At 43.7% G+C, this 18,990-nt stretch overlaps 1 pseudogene across 1 annotated transcript in view; it reads left to right on the forward strand.

Moving 5' to 3' along the window:
• The first annotated feature begins 933 nt into the window (after positions 1 to 933).
• Positions 934 to 18,990, forward strand: part of LOC144695757 (interferon-induced very large GTPase 1-like) — a 30,872-nt pseudogene continuing 12,815 nt past the window's right edge. The window contains exons 1-4 of the transcript XR_013580013.1: positions 934 to 1,021; positions 7,136 to 7,253; positions 8,270 to 8,401; positions 9,565 to 9,672. The product of XR_013580013.1 is annotated as an interferon-induced very large GTPase 1-like (transcript). The remainder of the gene's footprint in view (positions 1,022 to 7,135; positions 7,254 to 8,269; positions 8,402 to 9,564; positions 9,673 to 18,990) is intronic.

An 18,990-nucleotide genomic window follows, 5' to 3' on the forward strand; every position in this document is an offset into this window, starting at 1 on the left:
TGTGTGGTCAGCTGGTTTGTAATAAACATACTGGGCAGAATGTTCTGCCTGTCGGGCGGGCGAGCCCGACCCAATCCCCGGAGGGTGGGGAGCTGATCCCCGCCGGAGAAGCAGGCCCCGCCGCCATTTTTTGTGGGCGGGCCAATTAAGGCGGGAAGCGCTATGCGCTTCCTGTGTGGTCGGGTGGGAATCCCCAAAAGCGAGAGTGCACGAAAGGGCGCACATCTTTCTGAGGCTAAGTGCTGCCTCAGGGAGATTGCTTCCACGTTGAAAAATATTAAAAGTAGAAACAAAAAACTCCCTAACATGCCCCCCTCATGTGACAATGTCACATGGATTGGGGCATGTTCATAATTTACATAATACCTTTACTAAAATTTTTGAAACCCTGCATGAATCCTCTGCCCACTGACCTTAAGGTTGGACGGGCAGGTTCTTTAATTGTTTAAATGATCCTGTCAATGGCCTCAATTGGTGCCCCCCACCCCCAACCCCAGGCAGCTGGGTGAGATCTCCCCTGCGAGCTTCTCACGAAGTGATGTCATCATGGCTCTTGAAAGCCTGAGTCTCCTCCTGCACTGAGTCCCGCTCAGTTGCAGGTAGGGAAACCTCTGCCTGTCTACTCTTGGAGCAGCGTAAGATCACTTTGCAACGATGATGCATGGCATCAAGTTTTTATATTGAAAAGGAGGACTTGAGTATGGGCCCCCCACAAGCCCTGGGCTGCAGTGTTTAACAGCGTCTGCACTCCCCTTTCCCAGGCCCTGTTCCCCACCCCTCCCCCAGGAGCAGAGTGGTAATCCGTCACTCCCCAGAAGTTACCGCCCTTTGTTTAAAAAATAAGTCAGAGAAACAATTCAGTTTCATTTTCCTGTAGCACAGCTTGGGTTAAGGAAACCCAAAGTTTTGTTTTGAGTAATCTATTTAGTGCAGTCAGTCCTGTGAGTACCTCCCTGCAGAAGATGCTAAACTCAGAGCAGAACAACAGCAGAAACCAAGAAGGCTCATTCAGCATAGAACTGTAAGTGCATTTATTTAAATTTTAATGTGCAGGAGCTTTCAGTTTTAGCAACCTTGAATCATATGCTTGCTAATATTTTGAGTCTGGTCACTTCTGTGTGCTGCAATGCTCAAAGTGATAAAGTTTAATAAAAACTCTATGCACGATATACCATAATATTCACCAGTTACAATTCTCCAAATGTTCACTGTTTTTATAAATGATTTGGATGATGGAATAGAAAGCCGCCTACCCAACTTTAATAATGACAGAAAAGATAGACAGAATTGTAAGGAGTAGATGAAAGCATAAAATTACAAAGAGATGTTGATGGATTAAGTGAATGGGAAAACTGTGGCAACTAGGTTTCAATGCAGTCAAATGTGGACTTTGGACTTTAAAAAGGATAGAAGAGGGTACTTTCTAAACAGTGCAAATAAACTCAGTGGAACTTGAACTTTTTCAGATCGTTTTAGAAAAACGTATTGATTTTTGTACTTTCTGCACCTATTTATTAGAGGGCAGGTTTCAGTATGATATACTGTACAACCACAGCTTTGTCAGACAATTGCATACAACTTGGTCGTTCAGGTTATGCAACCAGCTCCACTTCTTTGAACCTGGCTATAAGCAATATCTGGTTAGCAACATCCAAAAGACTTGAACTTCACAAGCACCTCAAACAACAGGCCCATGTACATTCCATGACAGCGTGACTCCTGGGGCTGAATTCCCCCCACCCCCGTCAGGGGGGAGGTTGATGGGCAGGCGCGTGCAGGCACGCTTCCTATTTCCAGCGCCATTTTACGTGGGTGGGCCAATTAAGGCCATTGACAGAGCAATTACAGTAATTAGTGGACCTGCCGTCTAACCTTAAGGTCGGCGGGCAGGCCAGGAGCCCTGGCGCGAACTAGAAAATACATGAAATCTCATCCATGGGCGGGATGAGGTTTCATGTAGGGTTTTAAAAATTTTAATAAAGTTTTTTTGGAAATTATGAACATGTCAATGTCACATGAGGGGACATGTAAGGGAAATATTGTTTTTCTATTTTGAGCTTTTTCACATTTAGAGCTGATCTCCTGAGGCTACACTTAGCTTCAGGGAGATGAATGCGTTCTTTCGTGTGTTCTTTCGTGCGCATGCGGGAAAGAGCGCCCTCTCGATTTTAGGAATCCCAGTCCCCACCCCGTCTTGAAGCTATTAAGGGAGCTAAAAAACTTTAGATTCAAGACAGCGTCAGGAAACTCATAAAATTTGCGGTGTTGTACATTATGGAAGAGCAGGAAGACAAGCATTCAATTCTTTCAAACATTAGAGGAAACCAAGCATATGAACACTTTGTCTCTGGACTTGGCTGGGGGATTGACCTGTCTACACACAGTGATTTTACAGGTTGCCTGCAACGTAATGGCAGTACAGGGCAAACTGCACCTCACTATGCCACCTCTACTGTGGAAGTTATTTTCCATGTTTCCGTAAGAATACCATAAGACTCTGATGATTCATTAACCTCAAAGAGGTCGGGAGGGGCAGGCCCTGGGTCACAGATACATTCATCAAAGACGTCGAGGGACGACTTCAGGAATTAGAGAAGATATCTGGGGGAGAAAGGCTTTCAGTGGAGGCAGGGGGAGCTACATTAGATGTAAGGCATGTACCTGGGCTCTAGCAGCCTCCAGGCTCCTGCTAGGGAAGCAAGCAGCACACAAGTCCAACAACACCCAAACAGAAGTCCACAAGGAGACAGGCAAGAAAAGGAAGGACTGGGGAATCTGGCAGGACCTACTGGGTCAATGATTGCTGTCATTCAGAACAACAATCATTGGCTGAGGAACTTGTTAATCAGGATGCTCAACATGCTTGATTGGCTATTTTGGACACTGACCATCCAGAATGACAGGCAACTCAACCAATGAGCCTGGGTTCCCCTCGTGCACAGGCCCCAGTGATTGGCACCATTTGCCACCCGCCCCCCTCCAGGGCCCTGTTGAGAACACCTACCATAGAATCAAACAGATATTCAGCTCAACTCTCGGCATCCACGAGGCACTGTGGACCATCAGAAGCAACAGAATTGTATTTGACTGAAATCTTAACCTCATGGATGCTGCATGTTGTTACAAGGATGTGTTTTTTTAAGGAAAAGATTCAATTTCTATTGTCTTTTTTATCTGGCTGGATTTTTAATAAACTGTAATCCCAGCAAGACCATGGAAAGACTGCCAGCCAGATGAATGTACAACTTTAATTCCACCCCAAGTGGGATGAAAAAGAACAGACTCTCAAACCACCCTCAGTGAGCCTGAAAGACCCCATCTCCTGTTAACTTTTATACTATTACCCTTCAAAGGTTTCTTGAGACGAGACCTCAGAAAATGTAATTACCTGTTTTACAACACAATGACTAGAACTGACATGGTAATAAAATTCCTCTGGAATATAAAGCCAGCAAGAATTTTTAAGAGCTGCTTTTTACCAAGTCAAGGGAGAGATCGGAAGGGTATACTGAAAGGCTGCAAAAGCTGGGTCTCTCTCCCTCATGGAAGTATTGAGCACAGATATTTCAGAGTAACCAACCCAAGAAGAGGATGCTACTGCAAACCAAGATCTTTTGGGGTTCGAACGTGGAAATATGCCCTGTACAGCTACACACAGGAAGACAACTGAACAAAATGGCCGCAACGTGGAATCACCACATTGAGACCAGCCAAAGAACACATAACATTAGATTCCTTTGATTATTTTTCTTCACAAGCTGTAAAATTTCTTTAAGCCTATCCTTTTATTCCACCATCTGTAATGGTGTGTGTGAGGCCCAGGGAACGTGTGTATGTGTGAATGGTGATTGCGATTTACTTCGTTTTTTTTTAAATTTGGGAAGTAGCTTCAACAAACATATCTTGTTCTCTGATTTAAACTCAGAAACCCTGCCTGATTAATTCTTCATAATCTGAAAGCATACATAGTAGGACTCCTGCAGTTTTGGCAAAGCACATCCTCACTAAATTCACAACAAAACCCTATTACAGCCAGACCTGGAGCGGTAAATTGGGGGAACCAATTTTTACCCCTCCTCGCGTGGTCATAACAATATCCCTCATTCTATTGTTACCATTAAACCAGGGAACCAAGCATTGTTCAATGAAGAGTGCAGGAGGTCATGCCAGGGGCAGCACCAGGCATCCCTAAAAGTGAGATACCAAGCTGTTGAACCTACAACACAGAGATAGAGCTAAGTGATCGTACTACTAATGGATCAGATCAAAGATCTCCAGTCCTGCCACATCCAGCCATAAAGAGTGGTGGACAATTAAACAACTAACTGTAGAACAAGGCTCTGCAAACATTCCCATCCTCAATTGATAGGGAAGCCCAGTGTATCAGTGCAAAAATACAAGCTTGAAGCATTCGCAACCATTTGCAGCCAGCCAAAAGTGTCAAATGATTGATCCACCTCAGTCTCCTCCTCAGGTCCCTAGCATCAGAGATGTCAGTCTTCAGCCAATTTGATTCACTCCACATGATATCGAGAAGCAGCTGAAAGTACTGGATACAGAAAAGGCTATGGGCCCTGACAATATTCTGGCAATATTACTGAAGTCCGTGCTCAAGACCTAACCAGGTCTCCAACCAAGCTGTTCCAGTACAGCTACAATACTGGCATCTACCAAACAATGTGGAAAATTGGCCAGCTATGCCCTGTCCAAAAAAAGCAGGCCAAATCCAATCCAGGCAATTATCGCCCTCATCAGTCTACTCTCAATCATCAACAAAGTGATGGAAGGTGTCATTAACCGTGCCATGAAGAAGAAGTTACTCAGCATAACCTCCTAACCGATACTCTGTTTGGGTTCTGCCAGAGTCGCTCAGCTCTAGACTTCATTACAGCCTTGGTCCAAACATGGACAAAAGAGCTGAACTCACCAGGTGAAGTGAGAGTGCCATCAAGGCAACATTTGACAGAGTGTGGCATTATAGAGCCCTAGCAAAATGGAGCTCAATGGAAATGATGTGGACAACTCTTCACTGGTTAGAGTCATACCTAACACAAAAGAAAGCAGTTGTGAATGTTGGAGGTCAATCATCTCAGTTCCAGGACATCACTGCAGGAGTTCCTCAGGGTAGTGTCTTCCCAACCATCTTCACCTGCTTCATCAGTGACCTTCCCTCCAACATAAGATTAGAAGTAGAGATGTTTGCTGATAATTTCACAATTTTCATTACCACTTGCAACCCCTGAGATATTGAAACAGTCTGTGCCCGCCGGCAATATGATTTGGACACTATTCAGGCTTGTACTGATAACGTTTGTGCCACACAAGTGCCAGGTAATGACCATCTCCAAAAACAGAGAATCTACCCATCTCCCCTTGACATTTAGTGACATTTCCATCGCTGAATCTCCCATCATCAACATCCTAGGGGTTACCATGGCCAGAAACTAAACTGGACCGGCCAAAATAATGTGCAGATCAGAGGCTGAGAATTCTGCAACAAGTACCTCACCTTCTGATTCCCCAAAGCCTATCCACCAGCTTCAAGGCATAAATCAGGAATGTGATGGAATACTCTCCACTTGCTGGGTGCGTGCAAGCCCAAAGCGCTCAAGAAGTTCGACGCCATCAAGAACATAGCACCCAACTGGCACCTCATCCACCATTTTAAACATTCACTCCCTTCACCACTGGCGCACAGTGGCAGCAGTGTGTACAATCTACAAGACGCACTGTAGCAACTCCTTCAACAGCATCTTCCAAACCCATGACCTCTACCACCCAGAAGAACAGGGGCAGCAGACACATGGGAACACCACCACCTACAAGTGCCCTTCCAAGTCACTTACTATCCTGATTGGAACTATATTGCCATTCCTTCACTGTCGCTGGGTCAAAATCCTGGAACTCCCTTCCTAATGATACTGTGGATTAACCTACACCACATGGATTGCAGCAGTTCAAGAAGGCAGCTCACTGTCACCTAACAAGGGCAATTAGAGGTGAGCAATCAATATTGGCCTTGCCAGCAATGCACAAATCCTATGAACAAGTAAAAAGATATGATGTTTGGCTTATAATACGCTTTCTTCCTTCATTCAAAACTCTCCTGAAATACTGATTTTCATGGTGTGACTGTGAAACGCTGTCATCTACACTTATGAATGCCCTACCAGGCATAGTAGGCTGATGGGGCCATCCAGAGTTTAAAGTAATTCTTCTCACTCTCGCCCCTCTTTTCATAGTGAGCCAAGACCAGTTAAACATGATTCTGTCTCCAAAACTTAAGCACCCATTTCTACCAGTGAATTACCATGGGACATTTCTCCCTTGGCCAACCCATTAGTGGTGCTTTGCATTTCCATTCTCCCACCATTCACTCAAAAAACTGCTGATGCACCATTGCTTTCATGGGGTATCTGCGAAATGCTGTCATCTGCACTTCTGAATGACCTACCAAACACAGTGTTTTAATATGGCTCCAAGGACATGTTGTAAGGAGTTGATTGGTGGAGATCAATATACAATTCATTACCTTGTATAAATTTTTCAAAAAATCTTTCAATATCTTGATGTGGTTTAGCACATTTGTATGCTAACATCACAAGCATAATCTTCCATTAAAATTGAGGACCAAAGCACATGATGGGAAGGTGTAATGCCTGTTTGACCACAACTAATTGCTCAGCTCGAATTAACTTCACCCTTTATCGATCTTAGGGAGCACATAACCTGGTCATAGAATGATACAGCACAGAAAGATAAAATACTGCAGATGCTGGAAATCCAAAAGATAAACAAAAAATGCTGGAAAAACTCAGCAGGTCTGGCAGCATCTGTGGAGAGAAAGACAGAGTTAACATTTCGAGTCCATATGACTCTTCTTCTCCCCAGATGCTGTCAGATCTGCTGAATTTTTCCAGCATTTTTTGTTTATGTTTCATCACAGAAGGAGGTTGTTTGGCCCTTCATGCATGTGCCAGCTCTCTGGTAGAGCTACTCAATTAGTCCCACTCCTCTGCTCTTTCCCTAAAGCCCTCTTCAAAAAACCCTGAAAATTGATTTTGAAAATTGATCCTTACTTACAATTGTCTAATAACAAGTCAAATAAAATAATTAAATTTTTGATTATTTTTAGTGTAGATACAGAAATCCAGGTGAAGTAAAACCAACAATGGATAAAGACAATGAAGGGGAATCGGATAAAAGCTGTGTGACAATGAGAGATATCGCCTGCAATGAAAATACAGAGGATGGTAAGAACAAAGTAACAGGGCACAGAATTACATTGAATATACAGCACAACAATAGGTCATTCGACCCAACTCCACACAAGCCTCCTCTCGCCAAACATCACCTAACCCCCAGAGGTATAATCTTCTATTTCTTTCTTCTCCTTTACTTACTCTTAAATGTGTCTATGCTATCTGCTTCAAATACTCCTTACTGTAGCAATTCCACATTCTCACCACTCTCTGGGTAAAGCAGTATCTCCAGAATTCCTTATTCAATTTATTCATCACTATCTTATATTGATTGACCCTAGTTTTGGGCTCTTCTACATGTTGAAAAATCTTCTCTAGGTCTCTCCTATCAAACGTCTTCATCATAGAGAGCTAAGGGGCTCTATTAAGTCACCCCTTTGCCTTTTCCTTTTTGGGAAAAGAGCCCCAGCCTTTCCTGATAGTTATATCCTCTCAGTTCTGGTATCTTTCTTTTATCTTCTCCAGTGCCTCTCAATTTTTTACATAGCACGGAGACCAGAACTGTGCGTAATATTTTGAAGTCTGGTCGAACCAACATTCTAATTAAGTATGAAATAGCCTTTTTGCTTTTCAATTCTATTCCTCCAGAGATGAACCCCAAAGCTTTGTTTGCATTTTTAATGGACTTGAAACCTGCGTTGCTTACTTTTACAGTTTATGAATCGGTACCCCTAGATCCCTTTGCGCCTCTACTCAATTTAGACTCTTATTTTCCAATGCATTCAGTCCCAGATAATACTGGTAAACCAGCCCCCTATCAAATAGGGAGACTCTGGTTGGTCAGAGGGAGAAAGCCGAACATAGTCTAAGCTGGTAAGGTGTATCGTTTGAGGTGGTTAAACATCAGCAGCTCCCTGACAACTTCAGTTGAAAAAGTAATAGCAAATCTACGTGGCATCTTTCTAAGACTTGCCAGTTAACAATCAGCCCAAATCTGCATTTTCCCCAAAACAGCTGCACCAATGACTGGAATTTCCTCCAGCTGAAATGTTATGATTTTCCTTTAGACAAAGATTCTGACGCAGCACAAGCTGAGACAACTGGTGGCAATGAAACCAGGGAAGATGCTGGAGACAAGGAAGAACAATTGGAAAAGAAGAGCATGGATAATGGAAATGAGAGAGAGAATTTGAAAGAAGGTGAGAACTAAAAGAAGTGAGCATTTAAAAATATAATCCACTGTGCAAGTGGTGCTTGTTGCAAACTTGTGGATAACGTTTCACACAACAAACTACCAAATTTACTGTAGGCTATGTCTCGTGTTTTCAAAAGTTGAAACAAGTAACAATGCAAACAAGATTATTTCTAGTGTGTGTGGGATAAGTGGTCAGAAGATCCTCATGTGGTCTAAAATGACACTAAGGTTGCGAAGTCAGCTTCAGCCTCGACTGTTGCCAGAGAGAGGGGTAGAGTGGGTCACTAAGTAATTGAGTTTATAGCAGGGGCTAAACACAATGGCTTTGGTCTTCCCATTAATGCTGGACATTACAATGTGAATTAGACAGTTTCAAATACAGCAATACTATCATATTCAACGAGCTGCAATAGCATAAGAATATTCTGAAAAAACTGAACGTGGCTTTCTTTCAAATCTGTCGATGTATTGAATGTCCTTTGCTTGCATCTAATAGAACAAGGAGTGGCAGAATCTCATCTTGTTGAGCCTGGGTCATTGGATCTGCTCCAATACATCCAACGCTGCTTTACTCTGGACATTCTGTACATTAGAACCCAGTGTAATTTTGCTAAGTTTGAACTCCATCCATATTGCAAAGTGTAGCGCCTTGCAATTTGTGCAAGTTTCAATTGAAGCGGAACTTGTAATTTCGTCCTTAGTTACATCATCAGTCCCATCGTATAGAAGCAAAACATTAACAGGAAAATCAGGATGACAGTTAATGTGTCTGAGGCTGCTGGATCCACTGGTTTCTGCAAAATCACAGAAATCGGTTGGAAAGGAAAATTACCCCGGAAGTAAAATAGGCTGTCAAACTACAATTGCCGTCTTTACAGTACCATGGAGACCATTATCAGCACAAAACTTTGGTTACTTTTAAGAAAGTTTAATTCAGTATTTACCAAGCAAAGAAAGTGGTTCACAGCCAAATTAATTACTCTTGAATTGTAGTCACCATTGTAATGTAACTCTGAAAGAGCAATTTGCAGATATTGTTGCTGAATAGTGCCCAGATATTAACTTCTTTCTTTTGCTTTTGATATTAGGATTTGAGATTATTCACTGTTCCTAAATTCCTTTTATTAAAAGGCTAATCACTGTGAAATTGCCATAAATTTTCTGCAGGCAAATCATCTCACGAAACCAGAGCCTCAGTGAACACTGACAACAAAGGGATAGACGGAAACAAAGAAAACATTGGGGGACGAGGAGATGATCAGCCAGAAATGGAAGGTAGAAATAAGATCATAAGAAACAGGAGCTGGATGAGGCCATTCGGCCGATCAAACTTGCTCTGCTATTCAATAAGATTGTGACTGATCTTGTAGCCTTAACTCCATTTTCCTGCCTGTCCCCCATAACCCTTTACTCTCTTGGTGGCTTAAATGGCCATTAATAGGCCATTTGAGTGCCTCAGTACACCTCCGGGGTGGGTGGGCTGCCTGATGCCTTATCCACCAACCCACGTAATATGGGGGACAGGTCAGGGGTGGGTGGGAAGGCGTGGTACTGACCACCTGTTTTATTTTACGTGCCCCGCTGTCTTCATATATGCCAACGGGAGCTGTAAAATTCACCCCTACATCTTTATCTGCTCTATTCATTACATCTTCAAAGGAATTTGTCAAACACAATTTCCCTTTCACAAAACCATGTTAACTCTACCTCCTTATATTATGATTTTCTAAATGTCCTGCTACTACCTCCTTACTAATTGATTCTAGTATCTTCCCAATGACAGATATTTGACCTACTGGCCTATATTTTCCTGCTTTTTGCCTCCCTCTTTTCTTGATTACAGGGGTTACATGTACGGTTTTCCAATTCGCTTGGACCTTTCATTAATCTAGGGAATATTGGAAGATTGTAAGCAATTCACTTTCTCCACAGTCACTTCTTTAAAGAGCCTAGGATGCAGACCACTGGGTCCAGGGGACTTGGCAACTTATAGTCCCATTAACTTTCTTGTATTTTTCCCTACTGATCATGACTGTTTCTCCTTCCTTTTTGCCTCTTACATTGAACTTGGCAACATAGGACTTAGGAGCAGGAGCAGGCCTTTGAGCCTGCTCCGCAATTCGATAAGATTATGGCTGAACTGGTTGTGGTCTCAACTGTACTTTGCTGTCTGCCCCCCATAATCCTTGAGTCCCTTGTCTATCAAAAGCCTGCCTAACTCAACCTTGAATAAATTCAAAGACCCAGCCTCCACTGCTTTCTGGGGAAGAGAATTCCACAGACTAACGACTCTCTGGGAGAAATAATTTCTCCTCATCTCCATCTTAAAAGAGAGACCTTTTATTCTTAAACTGTGTCCCCTAGCTCCAGTATCCCCCACAAGTGGAAACATCCTCCTGGTATCCACCCTATCAAGCCCCCTTAGGATCTTATATGTTTTAATAAGATCACCTCTCATTCTTCTAAACTCTAATGGGTATAGGCTTAACCTGTTCAACCTTTTTTCATATGATAAGCCCTTCATCCCAGGAATGAGCCGAGTGAACCTTCCTGAACTGCTTCTAATGAAATTATTTATTTTTTCAAATAAGGAGACCAAAACTGTACACAGTACTCCAGACATGCTCTTACCTAGGCCATGTACAGCTGCAGTAAAGCCTCCCTACTTTTATATTCCATTCTCCTTGCAATACACACCAACATTCTATTTACCTTCCTAATCACTTACTGTGCCTACATACTAACTTTTTATGATTCATGTACCAGGACACCTAGATGCCCCTGTACCACCAAGTCTTTTTTTTGCAAAAATATACTTTATTCATAAAATATCTGAAAGAACATTACAAAACATTTCAAAATGGCCATCACAAAAAGTGCAATCTTATTCAAGTTTTCCACATGGATCATGTTGCACCCTGAGGTGCTTCATTAAAATCAAAGGAACATTTCAGATATTTCAAAATGGTCATAACAGACAATGCAATGGTATTTAAGTCGTCTACATAGATCGTGTTTGTTTTAAGGGTGGCCAAACTGTACTATTAGTAATAGAGTTGAACTGCAGACACTTCTTGGGTGGAAACATTAAGTTTATTTACAACACCCAGCAGCAACTACACGTGTGTTTTCAACTCCAACTCCATCTTTAGCTGAGGTAGCCCCCGCTAATCTCCAATTGGTTACTACAGATCATGTGTTCTTTCCTAATAAGTATTAATCTTAAAGGTACATTACACACTAAATAAAACCTTAATTACTACAATGTTATACTCTAGGTACTTCAATACAATTGTGACACGTGATATTCACTGCATACATTCAATGTGAGTCATACAGCCTGACGGGTCCATACAATTCCCAGCCCCTCAGTGCACTATGGTTGAAGGGTCTTAGACAGCGACCTTTCCCCATTGCACCTTTGCAGCAGCTGCCCCAAGCTTTAGTGTGTCCCTCAGCATGTAGTTCTGGACTTTGGAATGTGCCAGTCTGCAACATTTTTGGTTGGGGATAACTCTTTGCACTGGAAGGCCAATAGATTTCAGGCAGATCAAAGAGCATCTTTCACTGAGTTGATAATCTCCTAGCTGCAGTTGATCTTTGTCTCCGTGTGTGTCCCTGAGAACAGCCCGTAGAGCACAGAGTCCTGCATCATGGTACTGCTCAGGATGAACTGCGAAAGAAACCACTGCATCTCTCTCCTTCTTTGCAAAGGCACAATCCACAAGGAGGTGAACAACGGTCTCCTCCCCACCACAGCCATCTCGAGGGCAACGTGCAGAGGGGGTGAGACTCCTGGCGTGTAGGAAGGATCTGACGGGGAGGGCCTTTCTCACCACCAGCCAAGCAACGTCTTGGTGCTTGTTGGAAAGTTTTGGTGATGAGGCATTCTGCCAAATGACTTTGACAGTTTTCTCAGGGAACCATCCGACAGGATCCACCCTCTCCTTTTCCCACAGGGCCTTGAGGATGTTACGTGCTGACCACTGCCTGATGGACTTGTGGTCAAAAGTGTTACTCTGCGTAAATTTTTCCACGAGGGACAGGTGGTACGGCACGGTCCAACTACTTGGAGCATTCCGCAGCAGCGTGGCCAGACCCACCCTTCGCAACACCGGGGACAGGTAGAACCTCAGCACGTAGTGACACTTGGTGTTTGCGTACCGAGGGTCTACGCACAGCTTGATGCAGCCGCACACACAGGTGGCCATCAGTATGAGGGCGATGTTGGGCACGTTTTCCCCCCCTTTATCTAGAGGCTTGTACATCGAGTCCCTGCGGACACGATCCATTTTCGACCTCCAGATAAAGTGAAAGATGGCTCGGGCGATCGCCATCGCGCAGGAGTCTGGAATGGGCCAGACCTGCGCCACGTACAGCAACAGCGAGAGTGCCTCACACCTGATGACCAGGTTCTTACCCGCAATGGAGAGGGAGCATCGCCCCCACATGCCCAGTTTTCTTTTCACCATAGACACTCGCTCCTTCCAGTAGTGACACTTGGTGTTGGCGTACCAAGGGTCTACGCACAGCTTGATGCAGCCACACACAAAGGTGGCCATCAGGATGAGGGTGATGTTGGGCACTATTTTTCCCACTTTATCTAGAGGTTTGGACATCGTGTCCCTGCGAACACAGTCCATTTTCGACCTCCAGAGAAAAGCGGGCCACCGCGTACTGCAATCTCTATTTAAAAGTATAGTGCTTCTCTGCCAAAGTGGACAAGTTCACATTTTCCCATGCTAAACTCCATCTGCCAAATTTTTGCCCACCCACTTAAACTATCTATATCCATTTGCAGACTCTACTTCCTCTTGATGACTTACTTTCCTACCTATCTCGGTGTCATTGGCAAATTTAGCTACATTCAATCCCCACATCCAAGCCATTGGCATAGATGATGAATAGTTGAGGACCCAAAATTGATTTTCAATGATTCTTGGTATGCTTTATGTGTGTTATACTGTGAAGACAGATAGAAAATGCTTGGTCAAAGTCTTTGCCATTATTTTGTTTCCCATTATTAATTCCCCAGTCTCACTTTCTAAGGAATCAATGGTCACTTTAGCTACTCTCCTTTTTATATAGTCATAAACGCATTTAGTCTGTTTTTATATTTCTTGCTAGTTTTCACTCATTCTCCAATTTCCCCCTCTTTATTATTCTTTTAATCAACATACACTGGTTTGTAAAATTGCCACAATCTTCTGGCCTACCACTGATCTATGCAGCATTGTACACCTTTTCTCTCAATTTGATACCATCCTTAACTTCCTTACTTAGCTATAGATGGTGCACCCTTCTCATAAAGTCATTCTTCCTCAATGGAATATATCTTTGTTGAGAGTTATGAAATATCTCCTTAAATGTCCGCCACTGCTTCTCTAACATCTTAACTTTTAATCTACTTGCCCATTCCAGTTTAGCCAACTGTATCTCCATACCCTTGTAATTGCCTTTATTTAAGTTTCAGTTTCTAGTTTCAGACCCATGTTTCTCACCCTCAAACTGGTTATGAAATTCTATCATGTTAACATCACACTTACGAAAAGGATCTTTCATGAACTGGTCCTGCCTCATTACGTTACCAGATCTAAAATAGCTACATAAGGCCACCTTTGCGAAGTTTATTAGTCCAATCTACATGAAGATTAAAGCTGCCTACAATTATTGCAGTATCTTTCTTACAAGCCCTCATTTCTTTTCTTGATTCATACAAGGTGACTACTGCCAGGGGACCTATAAACTACTCTCACAGTGACCTCTTTCCATTTCTTATCCCACCCAAACTGATTCTACATCTTGATCCTCCAAATCAAGATCATTTCTCACCACTGTACTGATCTCACTCTTTATTAACAGAGCTCCCCCACCTCCTTGTCCTTTCTTCCTGCCCTTCCAAAATTTCTAAATCCCTTGACTATTGAGGTCCCAGCCATGGTCACTTTGCAACCATGTCTCTGTAATGGTTATTATACCATTGACTCACTGAATTGTTACAGCGCAGAAAGAGGCTATTCAGCCCATCGTGTCTGCACCAGCTCTCCGAATGAGTAATTCACTTAGTGCCACTCTCCCACCTTCTCAACATAATCCTGCACATTCTTCCTTTCCAGATACCAGTCTAATTCCCTTTTGACTGCTTCAATTGGACCTGCCTCTACCAGATGATCAGGCAGTGAACTCCAGACCTTAACCACGTACTGTTTGAAAATGTTTTTATCGATGTCGTAAAAACCCATCTGGTTCACTTATGTCCTTTAGGGAAGGAAATCTGCCATCATTACCTGGTCTGGCCACAGCAATGTGGTTGACTCTTGAATCCCCTCTGATATGGTTTAGCAAGCCATTCAGTTGCATCAAACTGCTAGAAAGTCTATAAGGAATTAAATTGGACTGACCACCCAGCATCGGCATAGGCACAGGAAATGACAATGGCAAACTCAGCCCTGTTGAGACTGGAAAGCCCTCCTTACTAACATCCAGAGACTTGTGCCAAAAATTGGGAGAGCTGTTCAACAGATTAGTCAAGGGAGATCCTGATATGGTCATACTCACAGAATCATACCTTAATTTCCTAACACCACCATCACCATCCCTGGGTATGTCCTGTCCCACCGACAGGACAGATTCAGCAGAGGTAGCGGCACAGTGGTATACAGCCGGGAAGGAGTTGCCCTGGGAGTCCTCAACATCGATTCTGGACACCATGAAGTCTCATGGCATCAGGTCAAACATGGGCAAGGAAACCTCCTGCTGATTACCACGTACCACGTACCACTCTCCTTCAGCTGATGAATCAGTGCTCCTCCATGTTGAACACCACTTGGAGGAAGCACTGAGGGTGGAAAGGGTGCAGAATGTACTCTGGGTGGGGGACTTCAATGTCCATCACCAAGATTGGCTCGGTAATACCACTTCAGACCGAGCTGGCCGAGTCCTAAAGGACAAAGCTGCTAGACTGGGTCTGCAGCAGGTGGTGAGGGAACCAACAAGAGGGAAAAACATGCTTGACCTCACCCTCACCAATCTGCCTGCCGCAGATGCATCTGCCCATGACAGTATCGGTAGGAGTGACCACCACACAGTCCTTGTGGAGACAAAGTTCTGTCTTCACATTGAGGATACCCTCCATCATGTTGTGTGGCACTACCACCATGCTAAACGGGATAGATTTCAAACAGATCTAGCAACTCAAGACAGGGCATCCATGGGCCATCAGCAGCAGCAGAATTGTACTCGAACACAATCTGTAACCTCAAGGCCCAACATATCCCCCACTCTACCATTATCACCAAGCCAGGGGATCAACCCTGGTTCAATGAAGGATGCAGGATGGCATGCCAGGAGCAGCACCAGGCTTAACTAAAAATGAGGTGTCAACCTGGTGAAGCTGTAAAACAGGACTACTTGCATGCCAAACAGCATAAGCAGCATGTGATAGACAGAGCTAAAGAATCCCACAACCAACGGATCAGATCCAAGCTCTGCAGTCCTGCCACATCCACCATGAATGGCGGTGGACAATTAAACAACTCACTGGAGGAGGAGGCTCCACAAATATCCCCATCCTCAATGATGGGGGAGCCCAGCACATCAGTGCAAAAGCTAATGCTGAAACATTTGCTGAAACATCTTAAGCAGAAGTGCTGAGTGGATGATCCATCTCAGCCTCCTCCGGAGGTCCCCAGCATCACAGATGCTAATGCCAGTCTTCAGCCAATTCGATTCACACCACGTGATATCAAGAAACGGCTAAAGACACTGGATACTGCAAAGGTTATGTGCCCTGACAATATTCCAGCAATAGTACTGAAGACTTGTGCTCCAGAACTTGCCGTGCCCCTAGCCAAGCTGTTCCAGTACAGCTACAACACTGGCATCTACACAGTAATGTGGAAAATTGCCCAGGAATGTCCTGTGCACAAAAAACAGGACAAATCCAACCCGGCCAATTACCGTCCCATCAATCTACTCTCAATCATCAGTAAAGTGATGAAAGGGCAATTAGGGAAGGACATTAAATACTAGGCTAGCCAGCGAAGCCCACATCCCACAAATGAATTTTAAAAATGCTATCAAGCAGCACTTGCTCAGCAATAACCTGCTTACTGACTCTCAGTTTGGGTTCCGCCAAGATCACTCAGCTCCTGGCCTCATTACAGCCCTGGTTCAAACATGGACAAAAGAGATGAACTCATCAGGTGAGGTGGGGGTGATTACCTTTGACATCAAGACAGCATTTGACTGAGTGTGGCATCAAGGAGCCCAAGCAAAACTGGAGTCAATAGGAATCGGGGGAAAACTCTCCACAAGTTGGAGTCATACCTAGCACAAAGGAAGATGTTTGTGGTTGTTGGAGGTCAATCACCTCAGTTCCAGGACATCACAGGGTAGTGTCCTCGGCCCAACCATCTTCAGCTTCTTCATCAATGACCATCTATCATTCATGAGGTCAGAAGTGGAGATGTCACTGATGATTGCAAAATGTTCTGCACCATTTGGGACTCCTCAGATTCTGAAGCAGTTCATGTCCAAATGCAGCAAGACCTGGGAAATATCCAGGCTTGGGCTGACAAGTGGCAAGTAACATTCACACCACACAAGTGCCAGGCAATGACCATCTCCACAAGAGGGAATCTAACCATTGCACCTAGACATTCAATGGCATTACCATCTCTGAATTCACCACTATCAACATCCTGAGGTTACCATTGACCAGAAACTGAACTAGACTAGTCATATAAATACTTTGGCTACAAGAGCAGGTCAGAGGCTAGGAATCCTGCGGTAACTCACCTCCTGGCTCCTCAAAGCCTGTCCACCATCTACAAGGCGCAAGTCAGGAGTGTGATGGAATACTCTACAATTGCCTAGATGAGTGCAGCTCCAACTACACTCAAGAACCTTAACACCATCCAGGACAAAGCAGCCGCTTGATTGGCACCCCATCCACAAACATTCACTCCCTCCACCGCTGGCGCACAGTGGCAGCAGTGTGTACCATCTACAAAATGCATGGCAGGAGCTCACTAAGGCTCCTTAGACAGCACCTTCCAAACCCATGACCGTTACCATCTAGAACAACAAGGGCAGCAGATGCATGGGAACACCACCAGTTGGAAGTTCTCCTCCAAACCACTTACCATCCTGACTTGGAAACATATTGCCGTTCTTTCACTGACACTGGGTCAAAATCCTGGAACTCCCTTCCTAACAGCTGTACCTACACCACATGGACTGCAACGGTTCAAGGAAGCAGCTCACCACCACCTTCTCAAGGGCAATAGGGATGGGCAATAAATGCTGGCCTAGCCAGCAATGCCCATCTTCCGCAAACAAATTTATACAATACTCATTTATTTCTATTTATGCCAAGAACTCATCCATCTTATTACAAATGCATTCAGACAAGGACCATTCAATTCTGTCTTTTTACCAATTTTCCTCACTCTGACCCTATTTGCTGGTGCACTTTTATGTTTGCACACTCTGTCCCTTCCTGTCACACTCTGGTTATTATTATCTGTATCGCTACCCTGCAGTATTGCCTTGCCTTACCAAATTCCCAAAGTGAAGCACTCGACCTCACTGCACTCAGACAAAGCTGCATCTCCAAGCTATTTACTTTGTGCATTTGCTAAACATCCTGTATTTATACTAGCTGAGATTCCAGTGACCCGAGTTAGCTCCTGCTTGCCGGGGAACCAGTTTTAACTAGTTTCAAATTAACTAACCCTGTAGCTGCCTCTCAGCAAGAACCTTGTTTATCACTGACTAAGACTGAAAGTAACTACAGTTTACTGTTATAATTAAGTTCAAAGTTGAATGCAAACTTACTAGATTTTAGAAAGAAATTGACCCTCAAAATTCCCTCACATACCAATTTCCCAGAGTTAAGCACTCAGCCTTGCTTCACTCAGACAAAGTTGCAGAAAGTTCAATGAGGCTGAAATAACAGACACAATCTGTTTAAACTCTTTGTGAAGGACCAAGATTATTATTTGCCTGCTGTTTTTTTTTTTTTGCTGACCGATGGACTGGATGTGGTTTTTACTTCCGAACTCATGTCTCAGGGGAATGCATATTGGCACATTGAACACACCTAGGCAATGATATTTCTGCCATGAAAATGAACCGAGGGAAAATCAGGAGCTAGGAATGTCATTCGTTTGGTATGTTGTCAGCAGGCTCCAATAACGCAGCAGAAAATCAGATTTTGAAGAATGGGCTAATAATGAGCTTTTGCTCTGTGTGCTATTCAGTGCAGGATTATGGATTTGCACTGTACAATAAGGGATGTTGATGGGAAGAATCAAGGACACCTTCCGAAAACGTTGATTCATAATGATACTGGTGGGTTCTATGGCATGCTAGTTTTAGCCTGAATTTCACAGCCCAGAAGTAGCAAAGCGCCCTTGAATGTTACCTGCCATCTCTCTCTGACAACAAACTCTGAGCACCAGGTTAAGTTTGTGACATATATGATATATGTTCAAACAGTCGTCTTCATGTTCAGGACTCCTTTGCGTGAATCAGAGAATTTCCTTCAGTGAATATGTAAGACCCACTGCAAAGAGGATTTGTGGCAAA

Source organism: Cetorhinus maximus, chromosome 21, assembly GCF_964194155.1.
Source record: "Cetorhinus maximus chromosome 21, sCetMax3.hap1.1, whole genome shotgun sequence".
NCBI lineage: Eukaryota > Metazoa > Chordata > Chondrichthyes > Lamniformes > Cetorhinidae > Cetorhinus > Cetorhinus maximus.